Raw genomic sequence first — 25765 nt, 5'->3', positions numbered from 1 at the left:
TTGATTGATTTGCAAATATTGAACCAGTCCTGCAGCCCAGAAATGAATCCCACTTGATCATGGTGAATAATTCTTTTTATATGCTGTTGAATTTGATTTGCTAGTATCTTGTTGAGAATTTTTGCATCAATTTTCATCAGGGATATGGGGCTGCAGTTCTCCTTTTTTGTGAGGTCTCTGGTTTGGGAATCAAGGTAATGCTGGCTTCATAGAATGAGTCTGGAAGTTTCCTTCTGTTTCTATTTTTTGAAACAGCTTGAGAAGGATAGGTATTAGCTCTGCTTTAAATGTCTGATAGAATTCCCCTGGGAAGCCATCTGGCCCAGAACTCTTATTTGTTGGGAAATTTTTGATAACTGATTCAATTTCTTCACTAGTTATGGGTCTGTTCAAATTTTCTATTTCTTCCTGTTTGAGTTTTGGTAGTGTGTGGGTGTCTAGGAATTTGTCCAATTCTTCCAGGTTGTCCCATTTGTTGGCACATAATTTTTCATAGTATTCTCTGGTAATTGTTTGTATTTCTAGGGATTGGTTGTGATAAATCCATTTTCATTCATGATTTTATCTATTTGGGTCTTTTCGCTTTGAGAAGTCTGGCTAGGGATTTACAATTTTGTTTATTTTTTCAAAAAACCAGCTCTTAGTTTCATTGATCTGTTCTCCTGTTTGTTTGTTTTTTTTTGGATTCTATATTGTTTATTTTTGCTCTGAACTTTATTATTTCTCTTCTTCTGCTGGCCCTGGGGTTTCTTTGTTGTTCTGTTTCTAGTTCCTTTAGGTGTGCTGTTAGATTTTGTATTTGGGATTTTTCTTGTTTCTTGAGATAGGCCTGGATTGCAATATATTTTCCTTTCATGACTGCCTTCGCTGCATCCCAAAGGGTTTGGACTGTTGTGTTTTCATTTTAATTTGTTTCCATATATTTTTAAATTTCTTCTTTAATTGTCTGGTTGACCCATTCATTCTTTAGTAGGATGTTCTTTAACCTCCATGCATTTGCAGGTTTTCCAACTTTTTCCTGTGGTTGATTTCAGGTTTCATAGTGTTGTGGTCTGAAAATGTGCATGGTTTGATATTAATTCTTTTATATTTATTGAGGGCTGTTTTGCGACCCAGTATGTGGTCTATCTTGGAGAATGTTCTGTGTGCACTCGAGAAGAATGTGTATCCTGCTGCTTTAGGTTGAAAAGTTCTGAATATATCAGTCAAGTCCTTCTGGTCCAGTGTATCATTCAGGGTCATTGTTTCTTTATTGATTTTCTGTCTGGATGATCTGTCCATTGCGGTAAGTGGAGTATTAAAGCCCCCTGAGATTCCCACATTCTTACCAATAAGATTGCTTATGTTTGTGATTAATTGTTTTATATGTTTTGGTGCTTTCAAATTTAGTGTATAAGCATTTGTAATTGTTAGCTCTTCTTGATGGATAGACTCCATAATTATGATATAATCTCTTGTTGCAGCCTTTAGTTTAAAATCTGGTTTGTCTGATATAAGAATGGCTACTCCAGCTTTCTTTTGACTTCCAGTAGCATGATAGTTGGTTCTCCTTCCCCTCACTTCCAATCTGAAGGTGTACTCAGGTCTAAAATGGGTTTCTTGTAGACAGCAAATAGATAGGTCTTGTTTTTTTATCCACTCTGATACCCTGTGTCTTTTGACTAGAGCATTTAGTCTATTTACATTCAGTGTTATTGTTGAAAGATATGGGTTTAGAGTCATTGTGTTATCTGTAGATTTCATGCTTGTGATGTCTCTGGTCCTTTGTGGTCCTTGCAACATTTCACTCACAGAGTCCGCCTTAGGATCTCTTGTAGGGCTGGTTTAGTGGTGATGAATTCCTTCAGTTTTTATTTGTTTGGGAAAACCTTTATTTCTCCTCCTATTCTGAATGATAGGCTTACTGGATAAAAGATTCTTGGCTGCATATTTTTCCTATTCAGCACATTGAAAATATCCTGCCACTCCTTTCTGGCCTGCCAAGTTTCAGTAGATAGGTCTGTTACTACCTTTATGTGTCTACCCTTGTAGGTTAAGGCCTGTTGGTCCCTAGCTGCTTTCAGAATTCTCTCTTTATCTTTGTATTTTGCCAGTTTCACTATGATATGTCATGTAGGAGATTGATCGATTCAAGTTACATCTCAAGGGAGTTCTTTGTGCCTCCTGGATTTCAATATCTGTTTCCTTCCCAAGATTGGGGAAGTTCTCAGCTATGATTTGTTCAAGTACACCTTCTGCCCCTTTCTCTCTCTCTTCTTCTGGAACTCCTGTGATACGGATATTATTCAGTTTCATTGAATCACTTAGTTCTCTAATTCTCCCCTCATGGTCCAGAATTTTTTTGTCTTTCTTTTTCTCAGCTTCATCTTTTTCTATAATTTTATCTTCTATTTCACCTGTTCTTCCCTCTGTCTCTTCAGTCCTCACTGTCACGGCCTCTAATTTATTTTGCCCCTCATTTACAGCATGTTTAAATTCATCATGGCTATTTTTTAGTTCCTTAATCTCTGCAGCAATAGATCTTCTGCTGTCTTCTACGCTTTTTTCAAGCCCAGTGATTAATCTTATGATTATTTTTCTAAATTCTTGTCCAGTTATATTATTTATATCTGTTTTGATCAATTCTTTAGCTGTCATTTCTTCTAGAATTTCTTTTGAGGAGAATTCTTCGTTTTGTCATTTGGCTAGTTTTCTGTCCCTATGTGTTTTAAAAGCTTGTTATGTATGTGCCCTGCACCTGTGAGCACTACTATACTAAAGAGGGGTCATACACTGTCCAGGGCCTGGCCCTTCAGGAGGTGTTTTTTGGAGTGTGCTACTTGCTGTTTGTTGTTGTGACTTTGGTTACTTTATCTCCCTACTTGTAGTGATGTTTTGGACCCTCCACCAGGTGGGCTTTGATTTGTTTGTTGAAGTAGTCCTGGAAAGGAAAACAAACAAAAAATAAAAACAAACACACAAAAAAAGCCCCCAAAACAAAAAAAACCCAGAAACACCAGATACAAGTAGCCAACAGGGTGGAGGCGGTGCTGATGGAAGAGGCCTTCTCCCATACAAAGAGAGAAATGACAGGGGCAGGGGTAAAAGAAAAGAGAATAAAAATGACCAAAGAAACTATACGACTTAATCCAGAGAGAGAGTAAGGAAAATAAAGAAGGAGGCGGGGGAAAAGGAAAAGAAAATAAAATTGACCAGACAGAAACTATATGGCTTAATTCAGAGGGAGAAAGGAAAATAAAGAAGGAGGTGTACATCATGTATAAAGAGAATAGATTAAATATTTCTGCTTAAACAAACCAACAACCAGAGTAACCAGACTAGAGGAGGGAGGAGATAAGGAGAAAAGGAAGGAAGATTATGTATGTATATACATGTGTTTTATATACATATATATGTGTGTGTTGTATATGTATATATATGTGTTATATATGTATATAAGTATACATACATATGCATGTGTATATTCTTCTATATATACATATGTTCTTTCTATATATATATTATATATATAATTCTATATTCTATGTTATATATATAGAATATGTATAATAAGAATTATCCAAGAATTAAACCAGGCAGTGCAACAGCCCTGGTCTGGAGGAGGGGCTGTCTGGTTTGTCAGCGTCAGTACTGCTCCAGTAGATGTGCAGTTACCAGGTGCAGAGAGGCGTGGTTCAGTGTACGCGGTTCTGCCTCCCGTGTGGGCCTGCTGTCCATTCCCCGAAGCCCCACCTTGTTGGTGATGGGGAGATAGATGGCGACCCCCCAGTCTCTCCTCCACGGATCAGGTGCCCCAAACCACTCTGTTCAAGCCATCCTCACCGTGGTAGCGGCACAAATGAGGTGGTTTGTCCTGCTCCACTGACTCCCGTGCCTCCCTAGCACTTGGCTGGGATTTAAACCCCGATGTCTTAAAGAGTCCCACTCCGTGCACCCTGATTCCGGGGAAGAGCCACCCCGTGCCACTGCACAGTGCCTCCCGTGGTTTGTCCCACTCTGCGAATCCTTTGTCTCCCTGGAGCTAGCTGGGACTTAAACCCCGATGTCTTTAAGGTTCCCACTCTTTGCCACCCAATATATGTTTTCTGGCTGGTGGGCACAGGCAGGGTCTTTGTCCTTTGAATGGCCATATACTTTCTTCCCACAGCACTCCAGGGAGGGGATTACTTTCTCTCACTGCAGACTGCGCCTCTGAACTAGTTACTGAGCCTGGGACTGGCTCCCCTCCTCCCCAGGTGTGTGAACAGGGCAGCTGGCCCCAGTGCAGAGAAAGCCCCACAGTTAGAGATTGGATATTTCTCCGTCCCAGTCTGTGGTTTTTCTCTTGTCCAGATAGAGTCCTACGCTTCCCCATCCTCTCTTTCTCTTCCCTTTGTCTTCCTGCAGAAGGGGATCCCTCCCCTCCGTTCCTCTGCTGCCCATTTTATCTCTCCCCGTTCGCAATCACGCACCTATGGCCCATCACATTGTCCCGGTAGGTCCCTGGGGGTGTCTCTGTCACTTTGCCACCCGGACTCTCGGAGTTCAGAGTCCTTTGCCCTCAACACTGCTGTGTTTGAGAGACAAGGGAACTTTGGATCCCCTACTTCTCCGCCATGTTAGCTCCCTTCTTTTAATGTTTATTTTTGAGAGAGCTCAAGTCGGGGAGGGGCAGAGAGAGGGAGACAGAGGATCTGAAGTGGGCTCTGTGATGACAGGCTGACAGTGACCCCAATGTGGGGCTTAAACGTTGAAGCCAGACGCTCAACTGACTGAGCCACCCAAGTGTCCTGATTCTCTAGAATTTTCAAGAGGCAACTAATTCTTTAAAAAATATCATTATTGGAGCACCTGGGTGGCTCAGTCGGTTAAGCTTCCAACTCTTGATTTTGGCTCAGGTCATGATCTCACGGATCTTGGGTTTGAGCCCCACATTGGTCTTTGTGCTGACAGCATGGAGCCTGCTTGGGATTGTCTCTCTCTTCCTCTCTCTCTGTTCCTTCCCTGCTTGCATGCTCTCTGTCTCTCTCAAAATAAATAAATTTAAAAAAAGGTATCATTATCAACTCTGGAATTTTCAGTTTTACTGGGTTTCAGTTTTTTGTAGGTATTATTCTTCTTGATGTTGCAGTTGTTCCATCTTTGGCCAGTGGGAGCCTTTGCAGGTGGTCTGCTACATACTTTTGACATGACCCCAGTAAGTCTGCAGCTTCAGCCCAGTTCACTGTTTAGCATTTGTATTCTTTTCTGGTCCACAGAGATTTTTTTCTGGCTTTTGAGCCCAAGTTTATACTTTTGTTTTTCTGTCTTTACACTTTACCATTGCTTTCTTTATGGAGTAGGGTGGTGAATGAAAATATCACTTCCCTGCACCACCTTGAGTACAGTGTCCAAAAGAAGTTTTGAAATGATCACCCATTTGTAAGATGCCTTCAACAAATAAACAGAAATTTCAGTGCAGCAATGACATAGGAGAAAAATGTCATGATCATGAGACACACCTAAGGAGATGACGGGTCCAGAAAGGGTCAGGCTGAAGACTTGAGGTCTTGACCACAGTGGTAGGAGGAGGAAGCAGATATCAGAACTGTGCGTTTGCTCTGTACATTGCGCTCTGGGTTAGCCACAGAAAAATGTTTGTCCTTCACAGTCTAGAATGTGAGTTTTAGCCACTCTCAAGAAGTTGTATCTTGCCTTCTTTAAGTTTTAGCTTAAAGGACTCTTTAAGGGAATGTTTATCCATAGACTCTTGGATGAGGTGACTGACATACCTGGTGTTGGGAATAAGCAAAAGCAGAAGAACTGTCCTCTCAGACTTATTTTTATTGGAATGTGCTTTTTACTCTGCAGTGACATAGCTGAATTTTAAGTTCTTGAGTTGATACTATAGAAATAATCTATTCATGTTCTACTTTTTAAGAACCTCCTTATTTTTCATTAATTATTGAATATTTAGTATTTCAAAAAGATGGGTGTTTCTAGTTAAAATGATATATATTTTATGCTGAATGAAAATGTCTCAAATATGTTCATTAATTTAAAAAGACAAAAGTGTGTGTGTGCGTTTGTGTATTGTTTTGGGCTTTACTGATATCCTCCTTATCTGGCATCACAAAAATCTCCACACTTTATCCTTCCCACAGATTCATGATTGATCTTTTAAATTGGAGCTAAGTATCAAATAAATGAATATATACATCAATAACAATTATTTTCTGAGGTACTTTTCAAATCTGAAGATTTTGTTTAAACTGTTTTTATTAAGTTTAGAATAATTGATAACTTTCTTTTGATAGGAGAAATGCTACAATTAATCCCAGACTAATATGGCATTTTTCTGAATACTATTATAATTTAAATTAGTTCATCTTGTATTAGTTAATACAGTTGAAACAAGTTCAGTTTCTTTTATGAGTATTAGTGGAGGTTTAGACTCTTGGGCATTAAAAAAATAATGCAAAAAAAAAGGTGACAAAATATTTGATGGTTGATAAGGCTTAGAGTTCCTAGTTATGTTGTATATGAATTGATAAAACACCAAACTTTGGAAAGTGAGATCTTGTCAAATGGAATGGGAGCTTTAATTCTCCAACGTTGACTGAAATCAGTTAATTTTCCTGTAACATTCTTGTCTCTGCTTGAGTTACTTTGTTAATAGATTTTTTTTTAAAATTGAAGCTCGGGGCAATACTTTTTACAAGTTTGAATTTTCAAATTTTATAGACAGGTAATCCAAGCCCGGGCATGAAGTTTAGGAAACCATGACCTCTGCCTTGGCTTCCTCATCCTGTCCAGTCCAGGAGCTTTATGCAGTCAGAGCTTTGTGGCATGGCAGCTTTGAGATGGCAGATCTACAGTGATGGTGCTACCAACACTGCAAGTTAGATCACCTCTATCTCATGTTGGGTAAAGTATGGTTTTGAAATGCCTTGTTCTTAGTTTTAAATTGGAGAGCTTAACTAGTATCAAAAGCTGTGTTTACTCCTATGTTTTAATTATGCTTTTTGCATTTCCGTCTGGTATTGTAGGTTTCAAGTGTTTTCTTCTTGCTACTGAGGTAATAAATGCTCATTGTAAATGCCCAAACATGAGAGAAATATGAGGTATAAAACGAGCACACCCAGCAATCCCACTGTAGAAGATGCATCCTTAACCACTTTCATGCACCAACCAGTTTCATGCACCTACCAGTTTCATGTGCCTACCAGTTTCGTGCACCAACCAGCCTGACTTTCAACTGTCAGCACCTGAGAGTCTTTGAGTGAGGATTTTGCTTGAGAGCAAATTGTGTTTGGGCCAGCTACAAGTGCTGAGGAATCAGTTGCCCTTGGGAGCCCTCAACCGTGACTGACAAGATGTGTTAGTAAATGGCACCACTTCCTTGGCTCTCAGTTGGGATAACTAAAGACAGTGTTCTAGGTCTTCCCAGCATTCTCCGGTAGGATTAAGCTTCTGTTGTCCACACTGGTAACTTGCTTGATGACAACACCCTCTAATGACTTCCCCCTCTTCCTGTTTTACTTCTCTACTCCCCTACTGAGTTTTCCTGGGATTACCTCCTAAATGAACCTCTTGTACTTTTTTCTTCTGGGAGGACCTAACTTAACATACCCATCTTCCAAGGATGATGCCATAACTTCAAATTCTCATTCTTTTCATGTGAATGTGAAGAATCACTGCTGTTCTAGGGGCTTTCTCTAGGTTGGAAATTTAGCCAGAGATTCTGTCCGTTACCCTCCTGTTCATAGGAACTAAGTCTTTGGGAGCAGGGTTGTCCATTCCCTCTGGGGAGTCACTTATCAGGGTTTCTCCAGTTTGGCAATATTGACATTTGGAGCTGGGCAATACTTTGTTGTGGGGCTGTTTTCAGCTTTGTAGGATGTTTAGTAGCATCCTTGGTTTCTATCCACTAGATGTCAGGAGTATCCCTCACCGCGATTGGAACAACCAAAAATGTCTTTGAACATTGCCAAATGTCCCTGGGGGCCAGAGTTGCCCCCAGTTGAGAACAACTGAGTTAGATCAAGTGCATATGGGTGGAATATGGCAAGTTTGTTTGGGGTACTTGAAGGCTTTCTGAGCACCCAACCGGAAGGAAAACGCAGAGTGAAGATGACCTGAAAAAAACCTTCAAAGTTACCTTTTGTTTTGGAGTTACCTCTGCCCCATAAAATAAGACTAAAAGAAATATATTAGAAGAATTCTTTTATGGTAATGAGGGTTCACTGGTGGTGGTGCTTAGTTTGACAGAAGCTAATGTCTTTAGAGAGGGTGATGGCTAGCTAGTGTCCTGATGGAACGTGGGAAGATGCCACTGAGTTTCTTCAAAAAGAGGGACTCCATGAAGACCTGAGTCCTGGGTTGAAAAATCCAAGTTTTAAACTGAGTAAAAAGCCTTTTATGCTGTATAGTTATGCCGTTGTGTTCAAGTCTGTGATTTCAAACCTCCCTGGGAAAGGAAGGGAACAAACCACTGTCAAGCATAGCTGTGGCAACAGCCTACTCTCTCATAAAGAACAAGTAAAGATTAAGTGCTTGGGGTGTCTAAGAAGTAGCTGAGCATGGCTTGATATATTTCAGAGAAATGTATTGACTAGGAGAGGCCCAATAAACTTGTACCCCAGGGCAAGCCTGGGTGGACAGGCAAAGATCTGGAAATACAGTGAGCAGCAGGAATTCCCTGAGGATTGCCTCCAGTGTTGTGCAGATGGATAAAAAGCATTTGATGTTTTCACCTGCTGTGCTTCCAGTTTGGTGCAGTGAGAAATTCAAAACCAGAGACAGGAAGCCAAGAATTTTTTGCACAAACAAGAGTCAGTCAAATTATTTCCTAGAGCAACATAAGGGTGGGAATTGAACAAGTGTTTGACATACTTTGTTTTCACACCAGGTGTCAGAGATAAGATAAGACTGTCCAAAGTCAGAGAAAATGCTGGGGAAAAAGGGATAGATTATCATCTAGTTGATAGTTTAGAATTCCAACCCCTCCTGCCATTCAAATTCTAGTTTTCAAAAGCTTGACAATTCCTCTTATACACCCTGGGAACATATTCTAAACTTGTCTGAGCTTTACTTTTTTCTTGCTTAAAATATAACGGCAGATCACTTCTACTTTTCTTTTTTTTTAAAGAATTTTTTTAATGTTTATTTATTTTTGAGAGAGACAGAGAGAGAGCATGAGAGGCAGAGAGGCAGTGAGAGAAGGCGACACAGAGCCCAAAGCAGGCTCCAGGCTCTGAGCTGTCAGCACAGAGCCCGATGCAGGGCTCAAACTCACGGACCGCGAGATCATGACCTGAGCCGAAGTCGGACGCCCAACTGACTGAGCCACCCAGGCGCCCCTCACTTCTACTTTTCAAAGTGATGCCACCTTTTCTGGTGTTGAAAATCACAGTGGCTGACTTTATCCTCAATTTGGAATCTTGGGGGGAAGTGTAGGAGTTACTGGAATGTCAGCCTTTTATTAAAATTATTGGACTGTCATGGGAAATAAACTGCTGGAGCTTCTGTTTCACAGTCTACATCAGTAATTCTCAAAAGTGTAGTTCCAAAACCAGCAGCGTCACCATCGTCTAGAAACTAGTTAGAAATGCAGATTCTCTGGCCCATCCCATACCTGCTGATTCATAAACTCTGGAGGTGGGACTCAGCAATCTGTGTTTTAACACGTTCTCCAGGGGATTCTGGTTTACACTCAAGTTTGAGAACCACTGGTCCACGTTATGGGGGAAAAGACAAAGTGAGGATGTCTCACCGTCTAGTCACAGACTCCTGCCTAGATTCTTTTTTTATTTAATTTAATTTAATTTATTTTAATTTCATTTAATTTAATTTTCATTTCATTTCACTTTTTATTATTTTATTTTATTTTTAATTTTTTTTTAAATTCACATCCAAATTAGCATATAGTGCAACAATGATTTCAGGAGTAGATTCCTTAATGCCTCTTACCCATTTAGCCCATCCCCCCTCCCACACCCCCTCCAGTAACCCTCTGTTTGTTCTCCATATTTAAGAGTCTCTTATGTTTTGTTCCCCTCCCTGTTTTTGTATTATTTTTGTTTCCCTTCCCTTATGTTCATCTGTTCTGTGTCTTAAAGTCCTCATATGAGTGAAGTCATATGATATTTGTCTTTCTCTGACTAATTTCGCTTAACATAATACCCTCTAGTTCCATCCACATCTTGCAAATGGCAAGATTTCATTCTTTTTGATTGCTAAGTAATACTCCATTATATATATATGTACCACATCTTCTTTATCCATTCATCCATCGATGGACATTTGGGCTGTTTCCATACTTTGGCTATTGTTGATAGTGCTGCTATAAACATTGGGGTGCATGTGTCCCTTCGGAACAGCATTCCTGTATCCCTTGGATAAATACCTAGTAGTGTAATTGCTGGGTCGTCGGGTAGTTCTATTTTTCATTTTTTGAGGAACCTCCATACTGTTTTCCAGAGTGGCTGCACCAGCTTGCATTCCCAGCAGCAATGCAAAAGAGATCCTCCTTCTCCACATCCCTGCCAACATCTGTTGTTGCCTGAGTTGTTAATGTTAGCCATTCTGACAGGTATAAGGTGGTATCTCATTGTGGTTTTGATTTTATTTCCCTGATGATGAGTGATGTTGAGCATTCTTTCATGTGTCAGTTGGCCATCTGGATGTCTTCTTTGGAGAAGTGTCTGTTCATGTCTTTTGCCCATTTCTTCACTGGATTATTTGTTTTTTGGGTGTTGAGTTTGATAAGTTCTTTATAGATTTTGGATACTAACCCTTTATCTGATACGTTGTTTGCAAATATCTTATCCCATTCTGTCAGTTGCCTTTTAGTTGCCTAGATTCTTACACTCCGGGACGGTCCTTGTTTTTACCTGGTTGCCAAGGAGGCGCTGATACCAGGCCATGTGGAAGACTGCCTCTCCCAGTAATTCTGACCTCTGTGTAGCACCTGTGACATGGACATGGGGAATGTGGGTTCCTGGGACCAGAGAGCAAGGCCTGGCTACCTTCCAGTAAAAGGCAACAGATTCATTTGTTGAAATGCCATCGCAACTGCCTGTCAAACACAACTCTGGGTGAACAGTGGTGCTGGCTTGTGGAAATATTTCCTCTGCTAACTCCCTAAAACAAATAAGAATAAGAAAAATGGTCATCTTTAATGAGTTCCAGTGATGTGCCGGGCACTGTGCTAAATTAGCCCTATGTGTGTAAACTTCACTGAATCATCACAGCTCTCTGTGGTAGGTATTTGCTGTACACTGAATGTTTGTGTCTCCTCCAAATTTGTATGTTGAGTCTATAACCAGACTCAAGGGGTTTGCTGCTTGGGGTGCATCAAATTGAACACAACCCAAGGAAATGGTGAAACCAAAGAACTTTTTGTTACTTTTTACAAGTAAAGAGATGGGAAGATAACTCGTAAAGTGCTGTCTCCCTATGGGGTTAGTACAGGCAGCTTTTGTGCAGTGTATTAGAGGTGGGGGCAGGGAGCTTGCTTAGGCACTTTGGTTCAATTATGCATGCCTAGTGTGTCAGCTTGGTGGTGCATACATCATATGTTCCAAACATGGTGGAAAGCTCTGCCCATAGGAGGAGATCTTAGCATTATAATGAGCTAAAAGTAACTTCGGACAACTGAGGGGAGCTTCTGCATAGGTCTTCAGCTCCAATTCAGCTCAAACTGACTCATGTAAAGAGCTGTCAGGTGAGACACACCTAGCAAGGGGTTATTAGGTGAAACACTTACTTGGGTGACTCTTGGCTAGAAGTGTTGCTTCCACAAAACAAGACACGTTCTTTCCCTACTTTTGTCCCTTCCCCTCCTTGCTTCTGCTGATCGCTTTCAGTCCTCTTATTTGAGTAACTTTCTGTTGCATCCTAGCATGACCCACCCCCACGTGATAGTTTTGGATATGGGCCTTTAGGAGGAGGTGATGAGGTTTAAAGGAGAGAGGCCATGAGGATGGAGCCCCCATAGTGAGATTAGTGTCCTTATAAGATAGGAAAAGACCTGTGTTCACATGCTGTCTCTCCTCCATTTGAGAACACCGTGAAGAAGTGGCCATTTACAAGTCAGGAAGAAGTCCTTCCCCAGAACCTGACCATTCTGGCACCCTGATCCTGAACTCCCCGCTTCCAGAATTGTGAGAAACTACACTTCTGTTTAAGCCACCTTGTCTATGGCATTTTGTTCTGGCAGCCAGAGCTGATAAGGTACTATTATTATCCCATTTTATAAATGAGAAAACGGGTTCAAAAAGGCCAAGTAGTCTGTCCTGGTTAACCCAAAAAAGTGTAGATTAGGCTATTACCTCACAGTAGATTAGTGTTATGGCCTGTGGATTCTGTCCTCTCAACCTGAAAATCCTAGATTTCCTGGTCAACTGAGGGTGTAAATTCCTGCTTTTGCTGGAACCTTAGTGATGTCTCCTCCTTGTCTCATCAAACATGCTGGACTTTGGACCTTCTTCCTCCATGATCCAGGGCTCAGTTTTCCTTGACACCACATTCTGACTCCACAAAGCTCCCCCTCCACTTAGGGAGGAGCTATATTCCCTTGCTCAAGTTCAAATGCACTTCAGATCTCTTGCACAGGTCTCAGTTCCCTTCTTTCTTGTCCCAGCCCCACAAACACACTGTATCCTCATGACTTGAGGTGCCACACTGCACGCTCTCTGCTCTAAGAAGGCACTTTATCTTTAAAGACTATGCAGACTTGTCTTACTTTTATCCAGTGTAAGCAGACAATTCACTTTGTCTATCCCTTAAGAGGTGGACTGTCATTTCTTTGCATGTGTGTAGTTAGTGTTTGCCTTGCTTCTCTAGTGATCTTGTCCCTTTTAAGAGCAAGGACAACGCTGGAATGCCTGAGTTTTGCCAGTCAGTGAGGCGAAAACAGAATTGTGAAGAGAAGGGCCCAATTGGATAGCTTTGTGACTGAGGAAAGGCAGATGTGTGTGTGTCTGTGTTGATGGGGGTGGGGATGCTCTCTAGTGGCAGAGAGGGAACACTGCTATTCTAGATGTGTCTGTTTGTGTTGACATTCCATGTTGCACAACCTCACAGCTTGATATGTTGATCCAATAAAATCATCAAGGGAGTGAACTAAAAATACCCAGAAGATCAGTGGACAGGAGAGCCAACTGTGTGAAAGGCACCAGAAAACTCTTCTTGTCACACAAAGCATTGCTAGAAGGAAAAAAAAAAACCAGTCAAAGAAAAAAGGTCCAGCAGGCAATAAGGTGATGGCAGGTGCTGTGAGTTTGCTTTGGGTCTCTAATGATAGGCTTTTATCCTATTAGAGCTGACTGACACAGAACTTATTAACAAATTAAGAAGTGTTCATTCCTTGAAATATTTTGGACATTATACCAACTTTTTGGGTTGTTGAAAGGACTCTATTATGTCAGGTTGGCTTGGAACCCAGGAAATGAGTTGGCACTCTTCAAAGTTAATAAAACATCATTTGTCATAAGATTTGCAGGTGTGACTCAGTTCCTGCATTAAAATATACAGTAAAAGCTGAGGGCTGAGGAGCCAGCCTTTTGCCAAGCCTATTGAGTCTTGTATAACTGGCATGCACCGAGCAGTCAGGGATCTTCTGTATGCTATCTAGGTTTGACGGGTTTTGCTTGTGTGAGGATCGGTACCCTCACCCCCATGTAGTCCCGTCTCGCCAGGGGGCCGAGTGCAAGAGAACCCCTTGCTGTTTACTGTTTGCTGGTCGGAGGTTGTCCTGCTGATGCACTTTGGCATTGTGTGACTTTTGTCTTTGTGAAGATGGGATTTTATTGATTTTGTTTATTTGTCCATTTGGATAGGCTCATGGCAGTGGCAGTGGCCCCACAGTGGCCAAAAACTGAGTCTTTTTCTAGATGAAGTAGATTCCAGAGGTGACTGGAAATGCCACTGTGGAGTGCAATTGTGTTCAGTCAGAATCTCGCCTTCCCAAGCCTTTTATTGCTTACGGGATCCATCCCCACAGGGAACCGGAGCAGGCTGATGACCCCAGGATGAAGCGCTCCCACCCCAACATATCTCCTCTTTCTCTGTGTCTGAAATTCCTTTTGAAGATGATAAAGTGATCATACTTCAGGTAGAACAGCATTTTTCAATCTTTTTGGTTGTGGGGTCCCTTTACACTTATAAATTAGTGAGAACCCGAAAGAGCTTTTAAGTCGGTCATATCTATTGATATTTATCATAAAATATAGGGGTCAGCAGACTATGGTGCATGGGCCACATCTAGCCCATGACTTTTTTTTAACGTTTATTTATTTTTGAGACAGAGAGAGACAGAGCATGAACGGGGGAGGGTCAGAGAGAGGGAGACACAGAATCCAAAGCAGGCTCCAGGCTCCGAGTTGTCAGCACAGAGCCTGATGTGGGGTTTGAACTCACGGACTGCGAGATCATGACCTGAGCCGAAGTCGGATGCTTAACCGGCTGAGCCACCCAGGTGCCCGTAGCCCATGACTTTTTTTTTTTTTTTTTGTAAATAAAATGCTATTGGAACAAAGCCAAGCCCATTTATTTATATGTTGTCTATGTGGCTTCAATGCTATAACAGTAGAGTTGATTAGTTGCAGCAGAGACTGTATGAACCATGGAGCCCAACATGTTTATTTGTACCTTTACAGAAAAGTTTGCATATCCCTGATACAAAACGTAAATTGAGAAATGTTTAAAATATTTATTAATTCATTAAAAAATATCAATAGTAAAACCATTACAAGAAAACATTACTTTTTTATTGAAAAAAAAGTCTATACTTTCCAAAACAAAACAAAACAAAACAAAAAAATGCTTGCTAGTGAGACTCAGAATGGCATTGTTTTATACTTTTGCAAATTTCTTTGATGTCTAGCTTAATAGGAGCAGCTGGATTCTCATCTGCCTCTGCATTTAATGTGTTGTGGTATGTTACTTTAGTTGAAGTGGGTAAAGAAAATCCAACTTGTAGAAGTATGTAGCCAGAAAAGGGAGGAGTATTTTAAATAGTCATTTCAGATATTTATGGATATTTTCTTTGACATTACAACAAATCTTGACAAGTGGTAATTTCTAGGAGGTTGCATATAGAATCTGAAACCAGAGCAGTGAAAATTTCATACTCTGTTACATTTAAATACACTGGTCTAAATTGCACTTTGAATGGATTTTATACCCATGTAAGAGTTTGTAACATCATGCATTAATTATTTTGAAAATATTAGTTCACTGAGTTATTCAGATCTTCCAAATGTTGACATATTTCATTTTGTATCATATCAAAATAGCACATTTGTTAATGTCACCATCAAGCTCATTAAAAGAGTCTTTAAGCTGTCAAACTCATGGTGGTGAATACAAGTTTCCCAAAATTCTAATTTTTGTTTGAAACCTCAAATTTTATAATTGACATCAAATGCTGTCAGTTGTTTTCCTTGTCGAGATATGCTCATTTCATTCATTTCCAAGAAAATGTCTGCCAAATACCCAAATCTGTATAACCATAGTTTGTCTGTCAGTCAAATAGAATGGTGTCCCATTAAAAAAAAAAAAAGACCAATTCAGCTTGCAACTCAAACAGTTGCACAAGAACATTTCCTAGAGGCATCCATTGTACTTAGTATGCAGAAGTGCCTTGCATATATTTCTCATTTATTTACACAATATATTTAATATATGTATATTCCCTGGTTGAGCTTTAGTACAATTAATGCTTTTCTATGTTTATCAAGGACATTCTTAAGTAAAACTTTTTTCTTTCTTGGGAGTATGTGACAGTAAGGGGTACAATGACTAGCACAGTTTGAGGCCACTGCCTTGATATATGCTAAGGCACCATCAGTCTTACCCTCCCCTTCACTGCTTTTGTACCATCAATGTCCATGTCAACCCAGTGAAGACAAATACCATCTTGCTGTGATTACAGACATAGTTTTGACTTCATGGATCCTTGAAAGTGTGTCCATGGACCACACTTTGGGAACCTGCTGAGGTAGAAGAGCAATAAATTGAATTAAATTCTGCTAGTTCTAGGAGATGCTTGTGGGTAAAGTGTTTTATGATTAAGTCATGTTAATGATTTAACATGTTGGGAAAATGTGGTATACTGTATCATATTGTTGGAATTTCCCAGTTCTCATTAGGTTGTAAAGGCTCTGAGAAGTCCTCAAGAAAATAAACATCTTTATTTTTTTAAAGATTTTGTTTTGAAGTAATCTTTACACCCAATGTGGGGCTCAGACTTACAACCCTGAGATCAAGAGTTGCATGTTCTGGGGCGCCTGGGTGGCGCAGTCGGTTAAGCGTCCGACTTCAGCCAGGTCACGATCTCGCGGTCCGTGAGTTCGAGCCCCGCGTCAGGCTCTGGGCTGATGGCTCGGAGCCTAGAGCCTGTTTCCGATTCTGTGTCTCCCTCTCTCTCTGCCCCTCCCCCGTTCATGCTCTGTCTCTCTCTGTCCCAAAAATAAATAAAAAACGTTGAAAAAAAAAAATTTTAAAGAGTTGCATGTTCTGCTAACTGAGCCAACCAGGCACGCTGAAAATAAATATCTTTTAACTTTGGATTTCCCAAACCCATTTTGGGGAAAACATCCCTTTTCCTTTTTAAAAAAAATTTAATTCTTTTATTTTTTGAGAGAGGGCATGTGAGCGGGGGAAGGATAGAGGGAGAGAGAGAATCTTAAGTAGTCTCCACGCCTAGTGTGGAGCCCGACACGGAGCTCAGTCTCACCACTGTGAGATCATGACCTGAGCTGAAATCAAGAGTCTGACACTCAACTGACTGAGCCACCCAGGCATCCCCCTTTTCCTTTTTTGATATATGTGAATACCTTTTGGGAAACCATGGCCTTTAGGGCATAAACATGGCTCTTGGGATCCCTCCTGAAAGCAGGCTTTGATGGACTGAGAATTGGTGTGTTAAAGGGGCTGGGGAATAGTGGGGAGCCTGGGGCCCTCAGAGACTGACTCCTGGACATAGGCCACTTCTAGGTCCTCTTCTCCTTCTTTTCTGGGCCGGGTTTCTGACAAGAAAGCCACTGAGTCACGGGAGAGAAAGCAGTAATCCTCCTGGCTAGCTCAGGGTGCCTCCTAACCACTCCTTTTAGAAAATGCCAGCAGATCTGCATTTTTCACATTGCTGGATGGATTTTAAAGAGCTGAGCTAGGCAGAAAAGACACTGGCCTCTGCCCTGAAGGGTGCGGGTACACGGCAGGTGGTGCTTGGCAGCAAGGGGTTTGTTTCTCTCTCCAGATCCTATTGTGTTTGTGGGTCTGGAACCTCACCAGCCTGCCTGTGGTACTTAAGGTAATCGGGTACACCTCTTTATTAATTGTGACAGGCTGGCCCTGGGAACCTCTGAGAAGGGACAGGCCCTTCCAGAAACCTTTCTCCTGGGGATTACTCTGTGCTGCCTATCCTCAGATAGAAAAATCCCCCATCTGCAGGAAAAACAAGGGTTTAGTTTTGTCCTCAGTGAAGCTGAACTTTTGGAGCTTATTCTCCAGTCTCACCTCATCCCCTCCTGATAAATACTCCCAATCAATTGATACATACATCCCTTTTAGTGGCTTCCTAAAACTGACCCAGGATCTATGCCTGCATAAGTTGAAACAGATTCATGTCATGCTTTTTCCTACAGATAGTAACAAATCTTGCAATGGAAGTGTGTGGGCTGTTTCTCTTCAAAGTCCTTCCAGATGTTCCCCACCCACCATGCTCAGGGTGGAGCCCAACACGGGGCCACAACAGGTATTTGATTCTGTCAGTCCCTGATCTGGTTGATGCTATCAATGTTGTGGTGTGATTATAGGCAATCACTTCAAGAGCTTTTTTTTTTTTTTCTTAAGTTTATTTAATTATTTTGAAAGGGGGGACGGGAGAGAGGGAGAGAGAGAGAGAATCCCAAGCAGGTTCCACACTGTCAGTGCAGAGCCTGATGTGGCCCTTGAACCCATGAACCATGAGATCATGACCTGAGCTGAAACCAAGAATCAGATGCTTAACAGACTGAGTCACTCAGGCGTCCCCAATTCAAGAGCTTTTCATTGAGCATCCACTGTGGGCAAGATGCTCTTCTAAGGGTGTGAGTGTGGGTGAAACAGAGCCCATTGAAGTGTCCAGTGTGAGAAGGTGAGGTATTCTCAAGTGTCCTCAGTGTAGGGGAAAAGGAAGCAGGATCCAAGGGAGGCTTGACAGATGGCCGTGGCTGGGAAGACAGGGAAGGAGCACTTTGACTCTGAAGATCCCAGGAGGCTGCCAGGAGAAGGTGGCATTTCTGTTGGACAGTGAGGGTTGGATAGAAGGCTGACAGGACAGAGTTTGTTTGAACCAAAGAATCTACTGCCTGAACAATATGCTGAAAATCACCAGGAAATAGGTCTGCTAAATTTTGTCTCATCTGTAAATTTATTCTAATCTCAACTTCCTGATGTTTTATGGGCATTTTCTTAATGTTTCTCATGCATTTGGTCTTTTGTCCCTTCTCAGTGACACACTTCTGGAATACAGAAGCTTCTGTGTAGTTTTTTTTTTTAAGACATCCAGCCTGGGTATGTACACAAGCCTTCGGTAACCATTGAGGGAGAGTTGCTGACAGTGCCCTGAGCAGGCTTCCGAGGTCCCATGGTTTAGTGCTCTCTGAAAACTGACCAGTGGCCACATAAAGTGTATAGTGAAAATGGCAGGAGACCTGGGTTTTGATTCAGCTTGCTACTCCTTAGCTCTAGGCCTGGGACCATTCACGTAGATTCTCTTGTTCCTGGTTTAGTTTTCAGTGAAGTAAGGGAGTTGTCTTAAAGCCATATTTCCCAAAGTGGGCTATTGAAAACTATACGACCACCATAGTGTGTCCAGACTGTCCTGCAGGTTATAGACTGAATCTATAATGTCTTACACATATATAATTATTTTTCCAATGTATTTGGAAGTGGTCATAACTTCTAAAATACGGGTTCATTTTGAAGTGTTACTGAGTTCATAATGGCTATTAATGGCAAACATAATAAAGAGTAATGTTTATTAAATGCTTGCCAAGTGTGAATTATAGTAAGTACCTGTCTCAGGTTGGAATTCCAGATCTGGAGAAGAGGATTTGTGTATGAAGGGGCTTATATAGGATTTCTCTAAGAATTGGAAGAAGCAGAAGAGAGGAAAAGAAACCAAACAGGGATGTAATTCCAGGTGAAGTCCCAGCCTCAGCCTGATTGAATTGGGTGGGTGGGTGGGGGGCCTCTGGAATGTAAGTGACATCATAGATGTCATAGCTTGTCCTCACTCATGGCAAAAGAACTGGGCCTTCATACTTCTACCCTGGTCAATCTCTGGCTAAGGGCCACATTAGCAGGGTGATGGTGGTGTTGGGAGACACAAACTCCCAGGTATTTCTGGCTTTTTGAGCCTTACCACAAAGCAGTTTCAGTAGCCTTCAAACAGTTCTCTGACAAGAATTACAGGCAGTTAGAAGATAAAGGAGAAAACCCCACCCCAAACCACTCCATACCAGGAGTGGCCAGAAGCCACATGTAAGGAGACAGGTGTACAGAAACTGTCAAAGTGCTCCAAGGGGGGTCTGATGGAGTGTCATACCAGACACAGCTGGCAAGCAGTAGATCCAAGATTCAAAGCAAGAAGCCCATACTTTTACCACCATAGTGCATATTGATCACTGCTTCCCCAAATGCAACAAGCTATTATATGTGTAATGAAGAAAATTTTGGGAATAAATGGACAAGATATTGGAGGTACTATGTGGTGGTCTAACATTTGATGATGTCATGATCTCATGCCAGTGTTGTGCTCTGATTTCAAAGCAGTTTCAAGGGCAGTTTGGATTTCAGTTATTTTCTGTCTTAACAACCCTTCTGACTTAAGCAATTTTAATCAAAATCAAAAGATCCAGCTGCAGTTTGTTAATAGCTAAAAAAACAATGGCTAAAGGTGAAAGATTTTTAAAGGACTACACAAGGCACTTCTGTTGGCAGAATAATTGAGAGATGGCTGTTTGAGTGGGAAACAATGTAATTTGGATTCCTAATTTAGCAAAATTACTTAATTGGCAACACATGCTTCCCAATCACCAGAGAAGAACAGGAGGGTGGTTTTAATATGGGAGCGGAGCAAGATGGCAGGTTCCTAAATATGGAACAGGGAGAAGTTTTCCTTTTATTCAGTGTTAACTTCTTGTCATTACCTGTCTCATCCTTTCTGTAATCCTGTGTTCATGAGGATAGTGACTCAAAGCTCCCATCATGAGTTGCTCTGAGAATCCCATAGGCTGATAAAGAACCCTACAACTGTACCATGTCTGGTACGGTAAATTGTTGAGGGCATTCAGGGGGTCTTGACCTAGACTCACAGTGTTTCTCAATCAGGGACAGTATCCCTCCCCTCCTGAAGGGTTTTTAGAAATATATGTGTGTGTGGGGGGGAATCATTTGTTGTCACAATGAACAGGTTGTCACAAGGTGAGTGTATGTAGGCTAGTGGAATGTAGTTCTTGGGGGGCCAGTGATGCTAACCATCTTGCAGTGCACGGGATGGCCCCACTTGAGGAAGAAGTCTTACTTTAAATGCTAATGACACCAGCACTGAGAGACTCTGGGAGAAGTGATTTGAGAAAGGTAATCATCTTTAAATATGAGACACAGTGGCCTCTGAAATGACTTATACTTTTCCATATACCTGTAGAAAACCACTTACGAAATGACGGGGTTAAGCAGTTAAGGCTGCTCAGAATGGAGTTGCCCTTGTCGTTAGTAGTGAGCTCCCTGTCACTGGAGTTATTAAAGAAGAGGCCAGAAGCCTCAGGTAAGGGATATTGTTAAAGGCATACCCAGCCTGAAGGAGAGGATGGATTAGATGATCTCTGAGAGGCTTTCTATGACCAGGATTCTAGGGTTTTGCTTACTATTTATTCTCAGAATTCTGGGTGAGAATTCCAGGGAAGCCAAAGGAATTAAAACTGAAAATCATGCACACATGTGAGGTTTAGTTGGAGAGACAGGTTGGGTGGAAAGAACATGAGTTAAGATTAAGAGATGATGGAGAAGGTGCATCATAGGTTAGGAGTGAACCAGCTCTGATTCCTGTCTCTACTAACTCACTAGTGTGGTCCTGGGCTTACCACATTTTCTCTTCATCTGTCGGGTGATGGTGCTCAGCTGTTCATTGCTCAGAGTCTGTGATTCTATAGTTTGAGAGTAGATCATGTTCTTTGACATAATTCTACTGGAGCTTTAGATAAGTACCTTAATTGATTATTCTTATGCAATGTGTGAAATAAAAATAAGCTCCATTTTGTTTTTCTCATTCACAAGGAAAAAAGTAGGCTTAAGTAAGCTTGTATGCTAAAATACCTTAAACGTGGGAAGTATAGTAAAGTAAGTGCCATTTTGAGATTTTTCTTCTGTAACCCCTTCCTATAAATTCTAGTGCTATTGGATAAATGGGTCTCAGGAAGCTGCTTGAAGCCCTCACAGGTCCTAGATACCTTTATTTTTGGAACCCTATGCTCCATCATATAAGACTTATTAAAATATTCTCACCTTTCCCATTAAATAAAATGTATATATAATATGTTCTTTATTTTTTGATTTTAATGTTTATTACTTATTTTTGAGAGAGAGAGAGAGAGAGGACAGAGCATGAGTGGGGTTGGGGGTACAGAGAGAGAGGGAGACAAAGAATCCTAAGGAGGCTTCAGGCTCTGAGCTGTCAGCACAGAGCCCGACGCGGGGCTCGAACCTATGAACTCATGAGACCCCGGGCAGAGAACTCACCTAAGTGATGCCCAGGCTCCTGACCTATGGGAAATGTCAGGTGGTAAGCAGGTGTTGTTTTAAGCCACTAAATTTGGGGTAATTTATTGTATAGCTTAGAAAAGTAATATGTATTGCTTGGTGGTATGCCTTTCTCAGGCACAAGACAAGATTTTAGGTGGTTGGGTGTAACTAGTTGTCTTCCCTTTTCTTCTTGGGTTACTCAACTGAGTTTTTACATCTATATGATTCACATTATATTTATCTCAGGAAAAGCAAGGAGACTCTGACTTGGCTTTATCATTAAAAGTCCGGCTCATCATGTACTTCATGTGTGATGGCATTTCTGTGGTGAAGCGCTTTGCATGTTTTCCTATGAAGGTAGTCCAGGATGGGTTTCATTAGGAATTGAAAAAAGCAAAGTGGATGAGAAGCCATGGCTTAAAATGAAGAAGAAGTGCCATAAGAGACCAATAATTTCTTTCCAGATAATGTTTCTAGTTCTCCTTTCCTGTTGCTGACAGTTACTCTTTGTTTTCAAACAAATTCTACCAGTCAGCAGGCAGCTGGAAGTGTGTTTGGTCGCCACAAGGTTGTCTGTCTTGCTTTCTTCCTGGAGAGCTGAAAAGCTGGGAACTCACCCCGTTACTCTCCAGTTTCCAGATTTTCTAGACTCAGCATTAGGTGGAAAGAAAGCTGAGTTTTGATAGAAAAAAAAAAAATCTGAATTGTCCCTTAGAGAAGTAAAATGCTTCCACAAACTGGGGCCCTGGTGGGTGTGAATTGTGCAGGTGGAGGAAACTTCGTCTTGTGTCTTCCACATTGTGTTGTACTTGATTCAGGATTGTTTCATCCTGCTGAAGGTGTCTCTTTCCCTCATGACCCAGGGCCTCTTCCTAATCCCTCTCTGAAAGCCTCTTCCTTTTCATTACATGGTCATAATTATTTCTCCGTCAAGTGCGTAACCTAACACCTCTCCATGCACACTGCCAAGGCTTGAAACCATAATAAGCGGAATGCTCACCTTTGAAGCCATTATTTCAATCATTACAACACAGTTTATTCCTTGAGAGGACATTAACATTTGAAAATGTGTCAACCAGAGTAAGAAATTCATCATGATCATAGACTACCTGCCAACTGATTAAAATGCAACGTTCTGATTTTCCTGGATTTTTTAGATCTGACATCAGTTTACATTTTTACATTATCTTGGTAAAGTTCCTGGTAAAGTGCTTGTGAAGGCCAGAGAAGTTTGATTTTTAAACAAGAAACTAGAAGAAAAAATGCAGTCAGAAGAGGGCAAAGGGATCCCCTGGGAGCATCAGGGTTGATGGGAGAGATGCCCCCATCCCCCGCCCCTCATTGAGAAGCCATTTCCCTCCTAGCAGGACTCAAAGCTGGGATGGCTTCTGCGTTTGGGCACCTATAATTTTGAGCAAAAATGAGTCTGGTTGCTGTGCTGAATTTCTTAGAAGACTTTAATGAGATCATCTCTGCAGTTCAATTGGTAAGGAGTAAAGGACAAATATTCCACTTCTGTCTAGCAAAAAGCCACATTTCATCATTAATACAGTTGAAATTGTTAGTTGAAAACATCTAGCAAAAAAATAAAAAAGGAAAAGGGAAAGGTGGGTTTGAAAGTAAAATATAAATTCTCTGGAAGCTGGAACGTGGGGTTAATATCATGTCAACCTAGAGATTTTCTGGATGGTATTTGTCGTCAAGGTAACACTACTTCTTTCTAAAGCTCAGAGAGGAAACCAGCCAGAGAAGGTGGTGCAATTAGAGTGACCTTAACCACTCACCTTTCAGCTTCTGGAATGTATTTGAAATGGCTAATATTTTCGGTTAGGTATTTCAGTGGATCCATTTTTTCCCAGTTACTTAGTCTTCATAACAAGCCACCCAAATTTTAATGGCTTGAAACAATAATACTTATTTTGCTTCTGGATGTATAATTTGGGCAGAGCACAGTGGGGACAGTTGTGAAGTCAGCTGGAGTAGCTTGAAGGCTAGGGTTGGAAACATCTGAAGGCTCGTTTACTCACGTATCTGGGGATTAATCCTGGGAAGACTAAAACAGGTGAGCTAACACAATTGGGGTTCCTTGGGTATCTTTCTATTTCTGTGTGGCTTTTCTAAGTGGTCTCTACAACATAGCGGCTTCAGGATAGCCTGACTTCTTACATGTCAACCTAGGGTTCTCAAGGTGCATGTTCTAGGAGAGAGCAAGGCCTATAGGCAACAATACTGTATTACAAATGTAAAATTTTGTTGAGAGGGTAGATCTCATGTTAAGTGTTCATACCATAATAAAATTAGAGAGAGAGAGAGTGCCAGTCAGAAACTGGCTCACCATTTACAATCCAGTCTTGGAAGACATCACTTCTGCATTCTGTTTGTTAGATGAGAGTCACTAACCTGGCCCACATCTGAGGGCAATAGAATTTGACTCCACATTTGAGGCCCTTTGATGTGTAAGCGTGCTTTGTAGTTCTGAGCATATGGGGACTGGGGTAATGAAGGGGCAGCTTCTTAGCTCAGGCAGTTAGGGACAGCTAAGTGATATCCTCTATGGAGTGTTCTCTATCCTTCTAATACAGAAGATTGTCCCCTGCCCCCTCTGACTGATCAGCCACGTGGCCTGCGATTCTCTCAATTCTCTCTACATCTACACAACGCTGTAATGCTAAATCTGTGCTGCATGTTTGTCTATCCAATTAGACTGGAAACATCCTGAGGGCAGGAACTGCAGATACACACACACACACACACACACACACACATATACACACACATATATATGTGTGTGTGTATATATATATATATATATATATATATATTTAATGTAATTTATTGTCAAATTGGCTAACATAACAGTGTGTGAAGCGTGCTCTTGGTTTTTGGGGTAGATTCCCGTGGTTCATCACTTATATACAACACCCAGTGCTCATCCCAACAAGTGCCCTCCTCAGTGCCCACCACCCATTTTCCCTTCTCCTCCACTCCCCGCATCAACCCTCAGTTTGTTCTCTGTTTTTAAGGGTCTCTTGTGGTTTGCCTCCCTTCCTCTCTGTTTGTAACTATTTTTCCCCCTTCTCTTACCCCATGGTCTTCTATTAAGTTCCTCAAGATCCACATATGAGTGAAAACATCTTTTTGTTCCCCTCAGTTCTGAGCCTGGCACCCAGTTCAGATTTGTGAGTTGGTTAGTATCCTGACATCCTATGCTTTCTAACACCTACACAGTTATGTGAGTCAGGAACCTTTAAGTTGCAAGTGAAAGAAACCTAACCTACGCTAATGTAAGCTACATGGTCATTGACAGCACTGGAGTGCCCCATCTTTCTTTTTCCCTGCCTTCTAATGTCTCTGATTTCTGCATGTTGATTCATTCTTGGTTCAGTTCTCTTCTGTGGTATGAAGATAACTACGGGAAACTCCAGATTTATTTTCTCACATTTTCTGATTAGTCCCAAAGCAAAAAGAAAATGTGTGTTTCCTGAAAGCTCTGGCTGCAGTCCTACAGTGGCTGTGATTGGTCAGATTTGGGTTGTGGTCTCTCCTCTGAAACAATCTCTGCGGCCAGGCCTTGGGATACACTGGGTCTTGTTCTCACACTTGTGATAGAAGAATCAGCTCTGGGTGATAGCCAGCCCTACCAGACCAGAGGTCAGTGCTCACAAGGAGAACATAGCACGTGTTTATTAAAATAGCTGACTCAGCAGTGAGGGAGGAGAGAGTGACTACAGAGACTCAGGGGTCTGAAAGGAGGAATTGTATGGCAAGAAATGAAAGGGAAAGAATCTCTTCTTTTTTTGAGTACCCACTGTATGCTATAAGCAGTAGGCTCTTTATAGATTCTGACCTCATTTGATTCCCCAACAATTCAGTAAGGCAAGTAGGATAATTTTAAGTTTAAAGAAGAGGAATCAAAGCTTGATGATGAAGGTAGGATTCAAATCCAGGATATTTGTCTTCAAAGGCCCTGTACTTTCCTCTAACCAGGGTTTCTCAACCTCCGCACTACTGG

At 41.4% G+C, this 25765-nt stretch overlaps 1 long non-coding RNA gene across 3 annotated transcripts in view; it reads left to right on the top strand.

The window, feature by feature from the left end:
• Positions 1-6706: 6706 nt before the first annotated feature.
• The window catches only part of LOC125937043 (uncharacterized), a 349554-nt gene continuing 330495 nt past the window's right edge, over positions 6707-25765 (top strand). For all 3 annotated transcript variants that reach the window (XR_007462227.1, XR_007462226.1, XR_007462230.1), the window contains exon 1: positions 6707-6885. This is a non-coding gene — a long non-coding RNA (uncharacterized LOC125937043). The remainder of the gene's footprint in view (positions 6886-25765) is intronic.

The sequence above is a fragment of the Panthera uncia genome (assembly GCF_023721935.1).
Source record: "Panthera uncia isolate 11264 chromosome A3 unlocalized genomic scaffold, Puncia_PCG_1.0 HiC_scaffold_11, whole genome shotgun sequence".
Lineage (NCBI taxonomy): Eukaryota > Metazoa > Chordata > Mammalia > Carnivora > Felidae > Panthera > Panthera uncia.
The sequence above is the reverse complement of the archived record's forward strand: the minus strand, read 5'-3'. Positions and strand labels throughout refer to the sequence as shown.